General features: G+C 41.5%; 1 long non-coding RNA gene across 1 annotated transcript; it reads right to left on the bottom strand.

Moving 5' to 3' along the window:
- Positions 1-5,546: 5,546 nt before the first annotated feature.
- Positions 5,547-10,640, bottom strand: LOC117075182. Its single transcript, XR_004433873.1, has 3 exons — positions 10,354-10,640; positions 7,541-7,616; positions 5,547-6,331 (listed from the first exon to the last, which is right to left on the bottom strand). It is a non-coding gene; the product is annotated as an uncharacterized LOC117075182 (long non-coding RNA).
- Positions 10,641-13,164: the final 2,524 nt, after the last annotated feature.

Here is a 13,164-nt window from a genome sequence, read left to right as displayed (position 1 = left end):
TTACTTAGGAGGATGAGGCGAGAATTGCTTGAGCCCAGGAATTTGGCTACAGTGAGCCATGATTGCACCACTGCATTCCAGCCTGGCCTGCACTCCAGTGAGACCCTGTCTCAAACAAAACAAAACAAAACAAAACAAAGTGCAATGTGTGGTAGGCCTCTTTGTGTTCTGGAAGCAGCATATTGCACCGTTGGGAAGGTGCTCTGATGCATTCACTGAGTGATATGGAAGGCTCCAAGATCTGAATGGGACCCAGAGTGGAGAAGGGCTCTGCAGCAGATCCAGGTGGCAAGGTGTGCAGCCGTGCTGCTTGGGCCACTTGATTCAGTGACTAATGTTATCTGTGGTGGCGAGAGATGCTTTGTGACGTTTATGGCAAGCCTCAATAGGAGAATCACAAAGTAGACAGCTAGAATTCTGGAGCAAGTCCATGCCACCTGTAGCAGAGAACACCACATCATCTTATAGTTGGCCAGTGGGTTCTTTTTGCCCACTGATCAGAAAGGCAATGCACTGAGAATAGCAAAGAAGAGTTCAATTATTGCAGAGCTGGCCAGGCACAGTGGCTCACACCTGTAACCCCAGTATTTTGGGAAATCAAGGTGGGTGGATCACTTGAGGTCAGGAGTTCTAGACCAGCCTGGCCAACAGGTGAAACTCTGTCTCTCAAAAAATACAAAAATTAGCTGGATGTGATGGCACACACCTGTAATCCCAGCTACTTGGGAGACTGAGGCATGAGAATTGCTTGAACCAGTGAGGTGGTTGCAGTAAGCTAAGATTGCCCCCCTGCATTCCAGCCTGGGCAAGAAAATGAGACTTTGTCTCAAACAAACAAACAAATTACCGCAGGGCCAACTAAGCAGGAGGATGGGAGATAATTCTTAAATTCACCTCCCCGAGAATTGAGGGCTAGAGTTTTTCAATGAAAGTTTGGTGGACAGGGAGATAGGGAATGGGAAATATTGTTTGGGTCAGGGATGAAATCATAGGGGGTTGAAGCTGTCTTCTTGCACTGAGTCAGTTCTTGGGTGGGGTTACTGGTCAGGATGGTGCCAGTTGGTTCATACAGAATGCCAGGTCTGAAAAACATCTCAAACATCAGTCTTATATTTTACAATAGTGATATTATCCATAAAAGCAATTGGGGAAGTAACAAATCTCGTGACCCCTGGCTATGTTACTGCTGAGTAGTAAGTAGTTAAAGAAAGGCAAGTTATAAAACAATGACTGATAAGAGTTTAACTATGTCTACATCTTTGCAGAATCCAGGCCCTCATCACAATCCCAATATTGTCATATTTTATTAGTTTTACAAAGGTAGTTTTGGTCCTCAAGCAGGAAGGGGGTTAGTTTCAGGAAGGGGCTGTTATCATCTTTGTTCTAAAGTTAAACTATGAATTCTATTCCTCTCAAAGTAGCTTGGAACGAGCAAAGATAGCTTGTGGGGTTAGAAGCAAAATGGAGTCGGTTATATCAGATGTTTCTCACTATAAATTTTGCAAAGATGGTTTCAATTTGAAAAAAATTGGTCTGCAGTTCTGTTTTGTATAATTCTATCTATCTATCATCTATTATTTATTGTGATAAATTACCCATAACATGAAATCTACATCTTAACCATTTTTACATGTTCAGTCCAGTGGCATTCAGTACATTCACATTGTTGTGCAACCGCCACCACCATCCATTGCCAGAACTCTCATCTTCCCAAACTGAAACTCTATCTCCATTAAACACTAACTCCTCTTCCTCCCCAGCCCCTGGCAACCATGCTTCTACTGCCTGTTACTGTGAGTTTGACTCCCCTAGGTATCTCAAACAAGTGGAATCATAGAGTGTTTGTCCTTTTGTCTGCATTATTCTTTGTTTTCTGGTTAGTCTTGCTTGTGCTCTCTAGCTTGTTAGCTCTTGCCTGATGTCCCATGTTTGCCAGCCTCTTTACCTCCCTATGCCTGAAACAGCCTAGAAGCAGTGGCACCTTCCTTCCTCTGCAGTTTGGGGTGTCCCCTTTTTCTGTCCTGCAGGCCTCAGATTAGCCAACTTGAGGACTGGCTTTCAATGCGATAGGAAAATGTGAGGGCTCCCCAGCTGAAGCAAAATATTCCCTGAGTTGTGAAGGTTCTTCTTGGTTCTTGCTCCTTCATGTGGTTTATTTTTATTTTTAGTTTTTACAACCTGGGAGCATAGATTCAAGTTTCCCTGAGTATATACTCCTCTTTCTATAATGTTTTCTTCATACTTCAGTTCCTGAGTGTTCACTGATGCCTAAAACTCTTGACCACTTGTCTTGTTTAACTCTCTTATAAGAGGTGCCTGGTACCACACACAAGTAATAATAATAATAATAATAAATAGATCCCAGACTGGAAACCAGGAGACTCAGTTCTGATCCTGGGGCCATGAAGCCTTGGACAAGTCTCTCAGAGGGTCTGTATCTCTGTTTCTTCTTCTGTAACATTATGCTAACCCATGATACATGCTTCCTGTGTGTCAGGCACGGTGTCTGGATTATCTTATGTAACACAACAATGTGATGTGCATAGGATAAAGGCACTTGGGTTAGGGAACATGTCACTTATCTGAGATCACACATAGTGGTGAAGTTGGGACAAGAGCTTGCATCGTCTGCCCCTGAACCCTATGCTTAGCTCTGTTGCCCCAGGCTCTCCAACCGTACCCTCTTGGTTGCTTCTCATCTCCAAAGGTCTGTAACTGTTTCTGCCTAGCCAGCAGGCACCTGCCCCAGCTTCGAACTTTTCTGTGCTCCCTGGCTCTTGGCCAAGAGCCACACATTTGTCTGATGCTCCACAAGAATGCCTTGAGTCCAAAGAGCATTTGGGACTTTGAGCAAATCATTGAGCCTGGGCTTCCTTCCATAAGTCTTAAAGCATGAAAGAGGTTGTATTTAAGATGGGTTTTGGTGTTCCCACGGAGAACAGAGTGGCAGAGTATCCAGAATCATTGACTCCTTGCACTAGAAGGAATGTTGAGTTGCGATTTACTTATTTCCCTTGGCTCCATCTGTTTCAATTAGATGGGCATCTACCCAGGGAAGAATATTGGGATTTTCTGGGTTTGGAGGAGGGCTGGAGAATTAGAACTGACCATTTGGGAACAGTAGCAGGTAGCTTTCTCACTCTGAGCCTGGCAGGTGGCAGGCACACAGAAGAGAGAGCTGGTGGCACCGAGGAGCTGTCCAGGAGGTCTATTTTTGGAAGACACATCAGGATGGCATCCTCATGAGTCCGTGAGAGGATTTTTTTCTTTTGAAAAATACTCTTTAATGTCTCATGTTCCACTTTCCTGGGAATGGAGCGGCTGCTGCCTTTCAGGGGAGCTATAAATAGTCCTAGCCAGTTTGATTAAATAATGCCACAGAACGAGGGTGAGGAGGGCCAGGTGTTCTGGGAAACCTGTACAGTTGCCAATAATTGGACTAAAAAATGCAGAGGCTCCAGCTTGGCTGGCAGCATGAACACAGTGTAGGGAGAGAAAAGGGCTTCCCAGGCCCAGCTCCCCAAAAGCCAATAGATATGGGGGAGAGGGCTGTGTTGATGCCCCAGGAGGAACCTCCAATGGAGTCAAAGACTCTGGGGCTTGAGTGGACTCTCTGCCCAAGTGAACAGTGCCAGGCTCAGAAGAGGACCCTGATGGAGTGCTCAGAGCTTGATGGGGAGATGCTCAGAGCAGGGGCATTCATAGCTGCTGTCGGGATGCCCTGCTCTGAGCAGGGAAAGGGCAGTGGGTACATAAGCTCCATATTTTCCCCACAGGGCTGGTATGTTCTCATGGGCCTCGGTCAGCAGGTGCCCTTAGCCCTCCAAGTGGCTCATCCAAAACCATGTTTCTGGGCATTTTAAGGCATGGGGGAGGAGTGCTTTCTTGGCAAAGATAAGCCGAATGCAAGAAATAAATAGCTTCTCATGTGCACATAATTATACTGAGGCTCAGTGATTACTCGGGATCCTGACTTGGAATAAAGTCAACAATTCAGCAGTCTCCTAAAGACTTTGTCCAGCCCCACCTCCCTCATGTTTTTGAATCTGTGATCCTATTACCATCAGGGCATCCCATGTTTCACCTTTTTGTCTTTCATGATTTGGAGGAGACTTGCTTTGGAAAGCTGGTCTTCCGATCTGAGATGGCCTCAGCCTAGGAGATGTGCCGGGAGCGTAACGGGGGGTCGTGTCCCTCACTTCATGCTGGATCTGCTTCTACTGCTCCCTTGAAGGGTAAATCCAGGAATGGTCTTTCCTGCGGGCAGAGGCGAGGCACAGGGTAACCCAATTCCTTAGCCCTGAAAGAGAAATGCTGTAGATACTGTGCTGCTGGCAGCATTTTCCTGGACATACTTGTATTTTGTCTTCTGTTTCCACAGAACGCTCATCCTGGACGTTTGGCCACCTGTGGGGAAAAGAGGGGTTTGATTTTCTGCGGACGTCAACTCTTGTAAAAGCCTCTGTTCCTCATCCTTCAACAGAGCAGCCACATGTATCACTCCAGGCCTCATTTAAAATCAGAAAACCTAAGTGGGCACAGGAACAAGCTCAGGCTTTAAACTGCTTGTTGCTCATGTAATGTGTTAATAGTGCATCTTTGGTGTAGATTCTAAAACAAAACTTGGGAAGCAACCCTGGTGACAGTGGTCACAGGCAGAGTCAGCTGTATCTGTCCCCCAAACTTATGCCTTCCTCCACACAGAGCCAGCACCAGCAAAGGGTGCTTGTGAATCAGGATGTTGTTAAACAAGCAGGGAGAAGAGAAACCACAGTGTCTTTGTGTTTGAATGAATCATCCTATTTCACGTGTCATCCTGTTTATTGTTGATGTCTGCCTTGTGCCATTTTCCAACAGGATCCGGGAAAATGGTGTATTCTAATCAGTGGGTCTGGGATTTCTTTTCTTTCTCTCGTTTTTTTGTTATTATACTTTAAGTTCTGGGATACATGTGCAGAACGTACAGGTTTCTTACACAGGTATACATGTGCCATGTGGTTTGCTGCACCCATCAACCCATCATCTACATTAGGTATTTCTCCTAATGCTATCCTTCCCCTAGACCCCCACCCCCCGACAGGCCCAAGTGTGTGATGTTCCCCTCCCTGTGCCCATGTATTCTCATTGTTCAACTCCCACTTATGAGTGAGAACATTTGATGTTTGGTTTTCTGTTTCTGTGTGTTTGCTGAGAATGATGGTTTCCAGTTTCATCCATGTCCCTGCAAAGGACATGAACTCACCCTTTTTTATGGTTGGATAGTATTCCACGGTGTATATGTGCCACATTTTCTTTATCCAATCTATCATTGATGGGAATTTGGGTTGGTTCCAAGTCTTTGCTACTGTGAATAGTGCTGCAATCAGGATGAGCATCTTTCAGGAGGATTGCTGAGGGTGAAGATATCTCTAGAGAAATAACAGAGGGACTCACTGGCTAAGTCCATACTAAGATGTGATACCAGATCCTTCCAGCAGAATTTGATGGGTCAGATAAAAATAATATGAGATTATGACATAATACATAATAAGAAATATATATATGAATCTCTGCACTTTGGGAGGCCAGGAAGAGGATTGCTTGAGGCCAGGAGTAGCTCAAGACCAGCCTGAGCAACAAGCAAGACCCCATCTCTCTCTATATATATATATACATATAAGGAGAAATAAATATATATTCGGCTTTTGCCCCATTTCTGGTACAGAGCATCAAAACCCTTGTAATTTCCAAGTGATTGAAGTTCTGGAGCATCAGGAACATCCAAGCAGTGCCAATGGTAGCAATGTCTCTTAGTCCTGAGCAGGGCAATACTGACTTTCACCCAGTCCCCAGACAACAGCAGGGCAGCACATGGTGGACTCCAAGAAGACACACATCCCTTGCCCTTATCCTGTTGCCCTCTGTGTCTGAGTCCATCCTTCCCTCCAATCCTTTTTCTGCCACTGCTCCTCTTGAAGGAGAACTCTACTACTCTAGCCAAATCTATGCAGAGTTTTCAGTAATTGCTCACATCCCACTGTACTGTGGCTTCCTCTTTGTTCACACTCATTCTGGTTGGAATCTCTTTTCTTTGTATCGCTACCTATTAGAATGTTGCTTTCCTTCCAAGACCCAACTCCAGCATCATTTGACTTACTTATTATGTTGACTTACATCTCTTCTGTCTTCATTGAGTTCTTAATTTCTGCCAAGAGCTTTGCATATATTCATTCTAGTCCTTTCAACAATCCCATAAGACAGAGATTATTATTTCCACCTTATGAATGAGAAAACTGAGTTCAGAGAAGTAAAATAACTTGTCCAAGACCACACATAATTGACACAGCTGGGACTCGAATACATGGATTAATTAATAGATTAATAAGAGCTTGCATTACCAAGAAGCAAATAAAAAGATACTCAACATATTCCTCTGGGAAATGCAAATCAAAACCACAATGAGAAACCACTCACACCCACAAAAATGGCTCGAATTCAAAACAGAGACAATAACAATTGTTGGCGAGGAAGCGGACATTGCTGGTGGGAGGGCAATAGTACAGTCATTTGGAAAACAGTTTGACTATTCCTAAAAAAAGATTAACGATAGAATTGCCATATAACCCAGCAATTTCACTTCTAGGTATATACTCAAGGATTGAAGACATGTGTTCACAGAAAACTTGTAATTGAGTGGTCATGGCAATGTTACTCATAATTGTCAAAAAGTAGAAAAGAGCCAGATGTCCATCATCAGCTGATGACTAGCTAAACAAAATGAGCCATAGCTACATAATGGAATAATCTTCAGCCATAAAAATGAATGAAATACTGGCACATGCTACACATTGAAGAACCCTGGAAACCTTAGCTCAATGAAAAGACAGGCAAAGACAGCTGCATATTGTGTTGTTAGAATTTAAACAACAGAGAGAGAGAGGGACTCTCTAAAATTAAATGATATTTGTTTCAGAGTAAGCATTGCAATAAAAATACAGTAAGCATATTTGGGAAGGTAAAGGAAGACAAGGGCTTTAAAAGAAAAAAGTGAAGAGGATTATATAAGTTATTTGGAAACAATTATCCTTGGCTACAAGGATCACAAGGATAACGCAAGTCCAAGGCTGCACAGGCAGTAGCTGGACAGATGCCATGGCAGCAGCACTTTTTTATGCGTAAGATTGTGGTGGCCTGTTTGCAGTGTTGTGGTTTTTGCAGAGTCTTTTGTGGTAGTTCTTGTTACCAGATAGACATGTGTGAGATCTTTTCCTTTATGGCTTTCACTGGCTCTATTTGTCAGGATTTTCACACAAGTGACTTCATTTTGATTTTCAGAACTTTTACACTTTCTCCTTTTGATTGAGATATTTCTTTGAACATGTTGCTCATCAATAATCCTGTAGTTAGGTTTTGGTTATATATTGGTGCCAGAATGGACCTGACGTGGGTTGATCTGGTCCCACAATGGAGGGAGTGATTGACAACTAGGAGTCAGTGTCAAAACTCTTTTAGCCACATTTGAGCCACAGGGAATTTCTGAAAGAGTGGCTTTCAAGTCTACCTGCAGTTCATTGTTAGGTTTAATTTTATCTGTTCCATGAACATTGATTATCATCTCAAAGTGCTGGGCTAGCATTCTTTTGTTAGGATTTGTGTTGTAGAAATTTGACAAGCAATGGGTACAAAGTTAAAAACAAAAAAAAAAGGAAAAGAAAAGAAAATACGAAGTAAAAATAATAGTAATATGATAATCTCAGTTTATGTAACAAATTTGAGCCATGAGTCTAGGTTTAAAGGCAACCAATTGAGTAAATCAAATTACTATGGTGAATTAGATGAGACCTGTTGTAATGATGTGGCCTGTTTTATTATTTTGCATATTTGAGTCTCAACGTTCCCAGAGAAATTTATCCAGGTACAGCATGTAATATTAGCAATAGCACAGATATTTTCTTATTTAACCAATAGATACTACAGAGTATTTCTGTCATCTAGTATCTCATGACTGGGTTGAATTAAAGCAGAATGAGCAATGATGTATTGAGGATAGTGTTAAAGTTACTTGTTAGGTGGACTAAAATATATATGTATATATATATTTTGAGACGGAGTCCTGCTCTGTCACCCAGGCTGGAGTGCAGTGGCACGATCTCGGCTCACTGCAACCACCACCTTCCAGGTTCAAGCGATTCTCCCACCTCAGCCTCCCAATAGGTGGACTAAAATATTTTTAGGTCAGATTCTGTCAAGGTACCCCCAGTAGTATCTGTAAAACTTTAATTACATGATTATCCTGCCAAGCGAAAGAGCTAGGCATAAATGAGAAAAAACTAAGAGGAGCTGGAGTCTCATTACGATGAGGGCTCTTGTTTTGTCACCTTGGGAAAAGCTGTCCACAGCATGAAGCCAGCAACGTTATATCCTGGATTGCAGCTAGAGTGTGTTTGGTTATGGCATCAGGTGGTCTGATGAACTTGCCATGTAGCCCCTCCATCAGACATGCAACTTGTCCCTTAAAATTTAATTTCAGTTTATAGGGCTGCAGAAGCAGAGAGATTCCCATTTTTAGTAATTCCATGGGAAAAAAAGTGGATTGGAGGAACCTAGAAGAATTCAGGATCTAGCCCAGTCTATAGGTAAGGAATAAAAACTTGAAAATAATGCACAGGACTAACAGGTATAATATATATGTTTCTGGAAACATAATTTTTTGCTTTATAGGTTTTCTTTTTTTCATTTTTATCAAAGATAACCAGAGTGAGGCAAATTTGTTTGTAAAATAAGTTTGGTTTCATTGATTTTCGTCTGATCATTTACAAAGTGCAACAAGGATAGTGACTGATTGCACAGGAATCTCAGATTTTAAAACCTTTCAAGGCAGACTTCAGATTTCACCTGTTGTACTTATAAACAATCTAACTGTGACATCCCAGTCAAAACCTTGGTACTATAATGAATGTTTTCACTTGTGTCCTGTTATAAACACAGCACATCCTTATTGAATTTATGCAAAAAATTATGCTGTCATAAAAAATAAAAATATTCATGAATAGTTTCCAAATTTTGGAGAAATTGAGTAGGGAGAAAAAGTAATTGCTTATACTTTTGTTTATAAAAGTATACTTGACCAAATTACTGTAAACTGTAGACAGCTTAAGAGAAAAAGTTTCCTTAAATTTGAAAAACAAAACATTTAGGCAGAGAACCAACTATGTTCCACCTAACAGTCATAGAAACATTTTGTTTATTACTTACTCAATTTTATGTAATTAGGTTTTGCTTTCTTTGATCTTGATGAGGAGTTTTATGAACCTATCAGTTTTATTAGAGTTCAGAAGTATTTATTTAGTCCATGGATATAAAAGTTATCAGGAACCTGTATTTAAGAGTTCTTGTAGGCAGGCTGGGCACGGTGGCTCATGCCTGTAATCCTAGCACTTTGGGAGGCCGAGGCAGGCTGATCACAAGATAAAGAGATTGAGACCATCCTAGCCAACATGGTGAAACCCCATCTCTACTAAAAACACAAAAATTGGCCGAGCGTGGTGGTGGGCGCCTGTAGTCCCAGCTACTGGGGAGGCTGAGGCAGGAAAATGGCATGAACCCGGGAGGCGGAGCTTGCAGTGATCCGAGATCAAGCCACTGCACACTCCAGCCTGGTGACAGAGGGAGACTCCCTCTCAAAAAAAACTACTTGTTAGAGCTTTTTCCATGAAAAGCAATTTTGGATTACAACTGGTTATAAATGCTTTTAGAGAAAGATAAAAGCAATAACTATGGATGACAAAAGTTCAAGTTAGTCATGGTTAAAAATCTAATGTGAGCTCACACTTGATGAGGAAATTAGTTATTTTTATTGCATTCAGGATAACCAGAATCATGACTGACAGCATCACATGAGGACTATCACACCTTTGTAAATTTCATGTAGTCTTTGGAATAGTCGCATCAGCTTTTCATTGGCTATTCTGCACCCACTATTCTGAACGCTTTGCTCCCAGAAGACTTTCACAAGTTAACAGAGAGAAAAAAATGTTTAAAAAGCCAAATTATTTACAGACAAGCGTAACCAAATCAAAATGAAATCAAAATAAGAGTGCTCACAAAACTTTTAAGCCAGGCATACAGATCAAAGAAAATGTTAAACCAGGTCAGCAGAAAAAAAAAAAAGGTAAATTTACAAGAAAAGACATGACTCACAGACAGAATGCAAATTTTATAGAAACCAAAGTACTCAAACTAGAAAGACACTCATCTTTATACCAGAAAGGGCTTGCCAGAATAGACTTTTATAGTCCCAAGAGAAATGTAAGATTTTTAAATTTAAGTAGCCTTATAACCAAAATAGATCCAAATAAAGTCAAAAGAACTCACCAAAAAGAGGGAGTCCAGGAATGTGAGAGGAGATTCACCAGGGCAGAAAAGGTGAGCCATGGAAGTGGAGAGCTCCAAAGAGCTCAGGGCATGCAATTCACTCAATTTCAGGGGTTGTCCATCTGTCCAAGGTGAGCCAGCTTCAATCTCACTTCTGACACCAAATTATGTCAAAACCTAAATAACAGACAGACAGAGAGAGAGAGAGACTCTGAAAAATAGAAGATATTTGTTTGAGAATAAGCATTGCAATGGGAATATGGCAGATATATTTGGGGAAATAAAAGAAGACAAAGGTTTTTAAAGGAAAAATGCAGAGGATCATATAATTTAAATTAAAATAATTATATTAGGCTACAAGGATCAATAACAAGGGTGGTGCCAGTTCAAAGTTGGACAGGCTGTTGCTGGGAAGATGTCCTTGAAGAAACACGTTTTATGTGTAAGGCTGTGGTAGCCTTTGTGCAAGGTTGTGGTTTTTGCAGAGTCTTTGGTGATAGTTTTTATTATCAGGTATGTGCATGAGAATCTGCTCTTCCTGGACTTCCCTGGCTCTAATTCTGAGGGTTTTGACACAAGTGATTCCATTTTGATTCTGACAGCCTTCACGATATGATTCCATTTATATGAAATGCCCAGAGTAGGTACCCCTCTATATAGAGAGAGTAGACTTATGGTTCCCAGGGGCTGGGGAGAGGAACAAATGGGGAGTGAGTTGGATTGGGTATAGGATTTCTCCTGGGGGTGAAGAAAATGTTCTGAAATTAGATAGCAGTGATGGTTGTACAACTTTGTAAATATATTAAAAACCGCTAAATTGGCCACTTTAAAATGATTGATTTTATGATATATGAATTATATCTCAGTGAAAAATAGAGTCTATGTTACTTGGATCCACTGAACTATTCACCCAGCATTTATTAAACAACTATTATGTATCTGGAATAGTTTTGCCAACACCAAGCACCTAGCAGGCACTCTAAAATATTTGTTGATTTTTTGATTGGATGACCATGCTTAGCCCTGGGTATAAAGAGATGATTGAGATGCAATTTATTAAGAAGCCAGACCAACAAAAAAGAGTACATATCATATTATTCCCATATTATTCCATTTACATCAAATTCTAGAAAATGAAAACAACTATAGTGACACAAAGCATATCAGCAGTTGTCTGGGGATGGGAGGGAGGTCAGGGTGGATCGTAAGGGAGAGATTACAAAGAGATGCAGGAAACTTTTAGGAATATAGATATGTTCATTTATCTTCATTGTGATGGCTCCATGGGTATATATGTGTGTGTGTATGTGTGTGTGTGTTTATGTCAAAACTTATCAAAATGTACATTTAAAATACAGTTATTCTTCAGTACCATGGGGGTTGGTGCTAGGACTTCCTGTGAATACTAAAATCTGCAGATGCTTAAGCCTTCGAAATAAAATGGCATAGTATTTGCTCATAACCTATGCACATCCTTTGGTATACTTTAAATCATCTCTAGATTACTTATAACATGGAATGTAATGTTAACACAATGTAAAAAATTGTTATACTGTATTGTTTTTAAATTTGTATTTTATTTATTTATTTAAAAATATTTTTGATCCCTGGTTGGTTGAATCCAGGGATGCAAAGCCCAGATGCCAAGGGCCAACCGTACATGCAGTTCACTGTGTGTTAATTACACCTCAATAAAGCTGTAAAAAAAAAAATGTGACTTCTCCAGGAGTTTACAATATGGTGCAAGTGACAGCTGTGCACTGTCCCCCTGCAACTCCCAAATTCCTACCAGACCTTGAATTGCCTCTACTCTAATGTCCTAAATGCCATCATCTCCCCCTGTGTTAGTTTGCAAGGACTGCCATAACAAGGTACCACAAACTGGTTGGCTTAAAGAACAGAATGTATTTTCTCTAAGTTTTTGGGACTGGAAGTCCAAGATCAAGGTGTCAGCAGGCTTGGTTTCCCCTGAGGCCTCTCTCCTTGGCTTGCTGACGGCCGTCTTCTTCCTGTATCCTCACATGGTCTCCCCTCTGAGTGTGTCTCTGTCTTCATCTCTTCTTCCTGTAAGGACACCAGTTGTGTTGGGTTAGGATCCACCCATACTGTCTTATTTTAACTTAACTACCTCTTTAAAGACCCTGTCTTCAAATACAGTCACTGGCTGAGGTCCAGAGGTTAGGATTTCAATATGTGAATTTCAGAGGGCCTTCTCACACTCGAATCTTCATGTCCTTGCGACTCTTTCACATGCCTTCTTTCTAGAAAGCCTGTCTTTTGTCCTCAACGATCTTTGCTTCCCTCCCTATACACCCCGTTTCAGGGTGGGTAAATTCCTCAGTCACTCCTCTTGGGTAAATAGGCTCTGCAGGCCTGTTGTCCCTCCACCTTGCCTGTTACCTCCATCACTCAACTCCAGGCAGCACTCCACATGGTCTCTCTGAATTCAGCTGGGGAAAATGGAACCACTCTGTAAGTTACAGCTTAACAAACCTTTCACGTATGACTCTCATGCACAATGTCGAAACTTCCCCAAACAACCCCCATGCTGTCCCAGCCTCTGCTCACCTGTCTACTCCCACTTCAGTGGCTGACCTCCTTTATGGAGGACAAAGGTCATCAGGGCTGGAAACTCCTATATGTCCATCCTCCTTCAGTCTATAATGGGTCAGAAGACACCATTAGTTCATGATTTTCTTCCTCATGTTCTGATAGTTCTGAACATCTGCTAAGTGTCAGCCCAGGATAGAGTCTTCACCAAGGTAGCCTTTTCAATCCTACCAACTACCCTGCAAGAGAAGTGTGGCTACC

Source organism: Trachypithecus francoisi, unplaced genomic scaffold (assembly GCF_009764315.1).
Source record: "Trachypithecus francoisi isolate TF-2019V2 unplaced genomic scaffold, Tfra_2.0 Lachesis_group5, whole genome shotgun sequence".
In the NCBI taxonomy this organism is placed as follows: domain Eukaryota; kingdom Metazoa; phylum Chordata; class Mammalia; order Primates; family Cercopithecidae; genus Trachypithecus; species Trachypithecus francoisi.
Note: the sequence above shows the minus strand (reverse complement) of the source record. Positions and strands in the feature narration are given on the sequence as shown.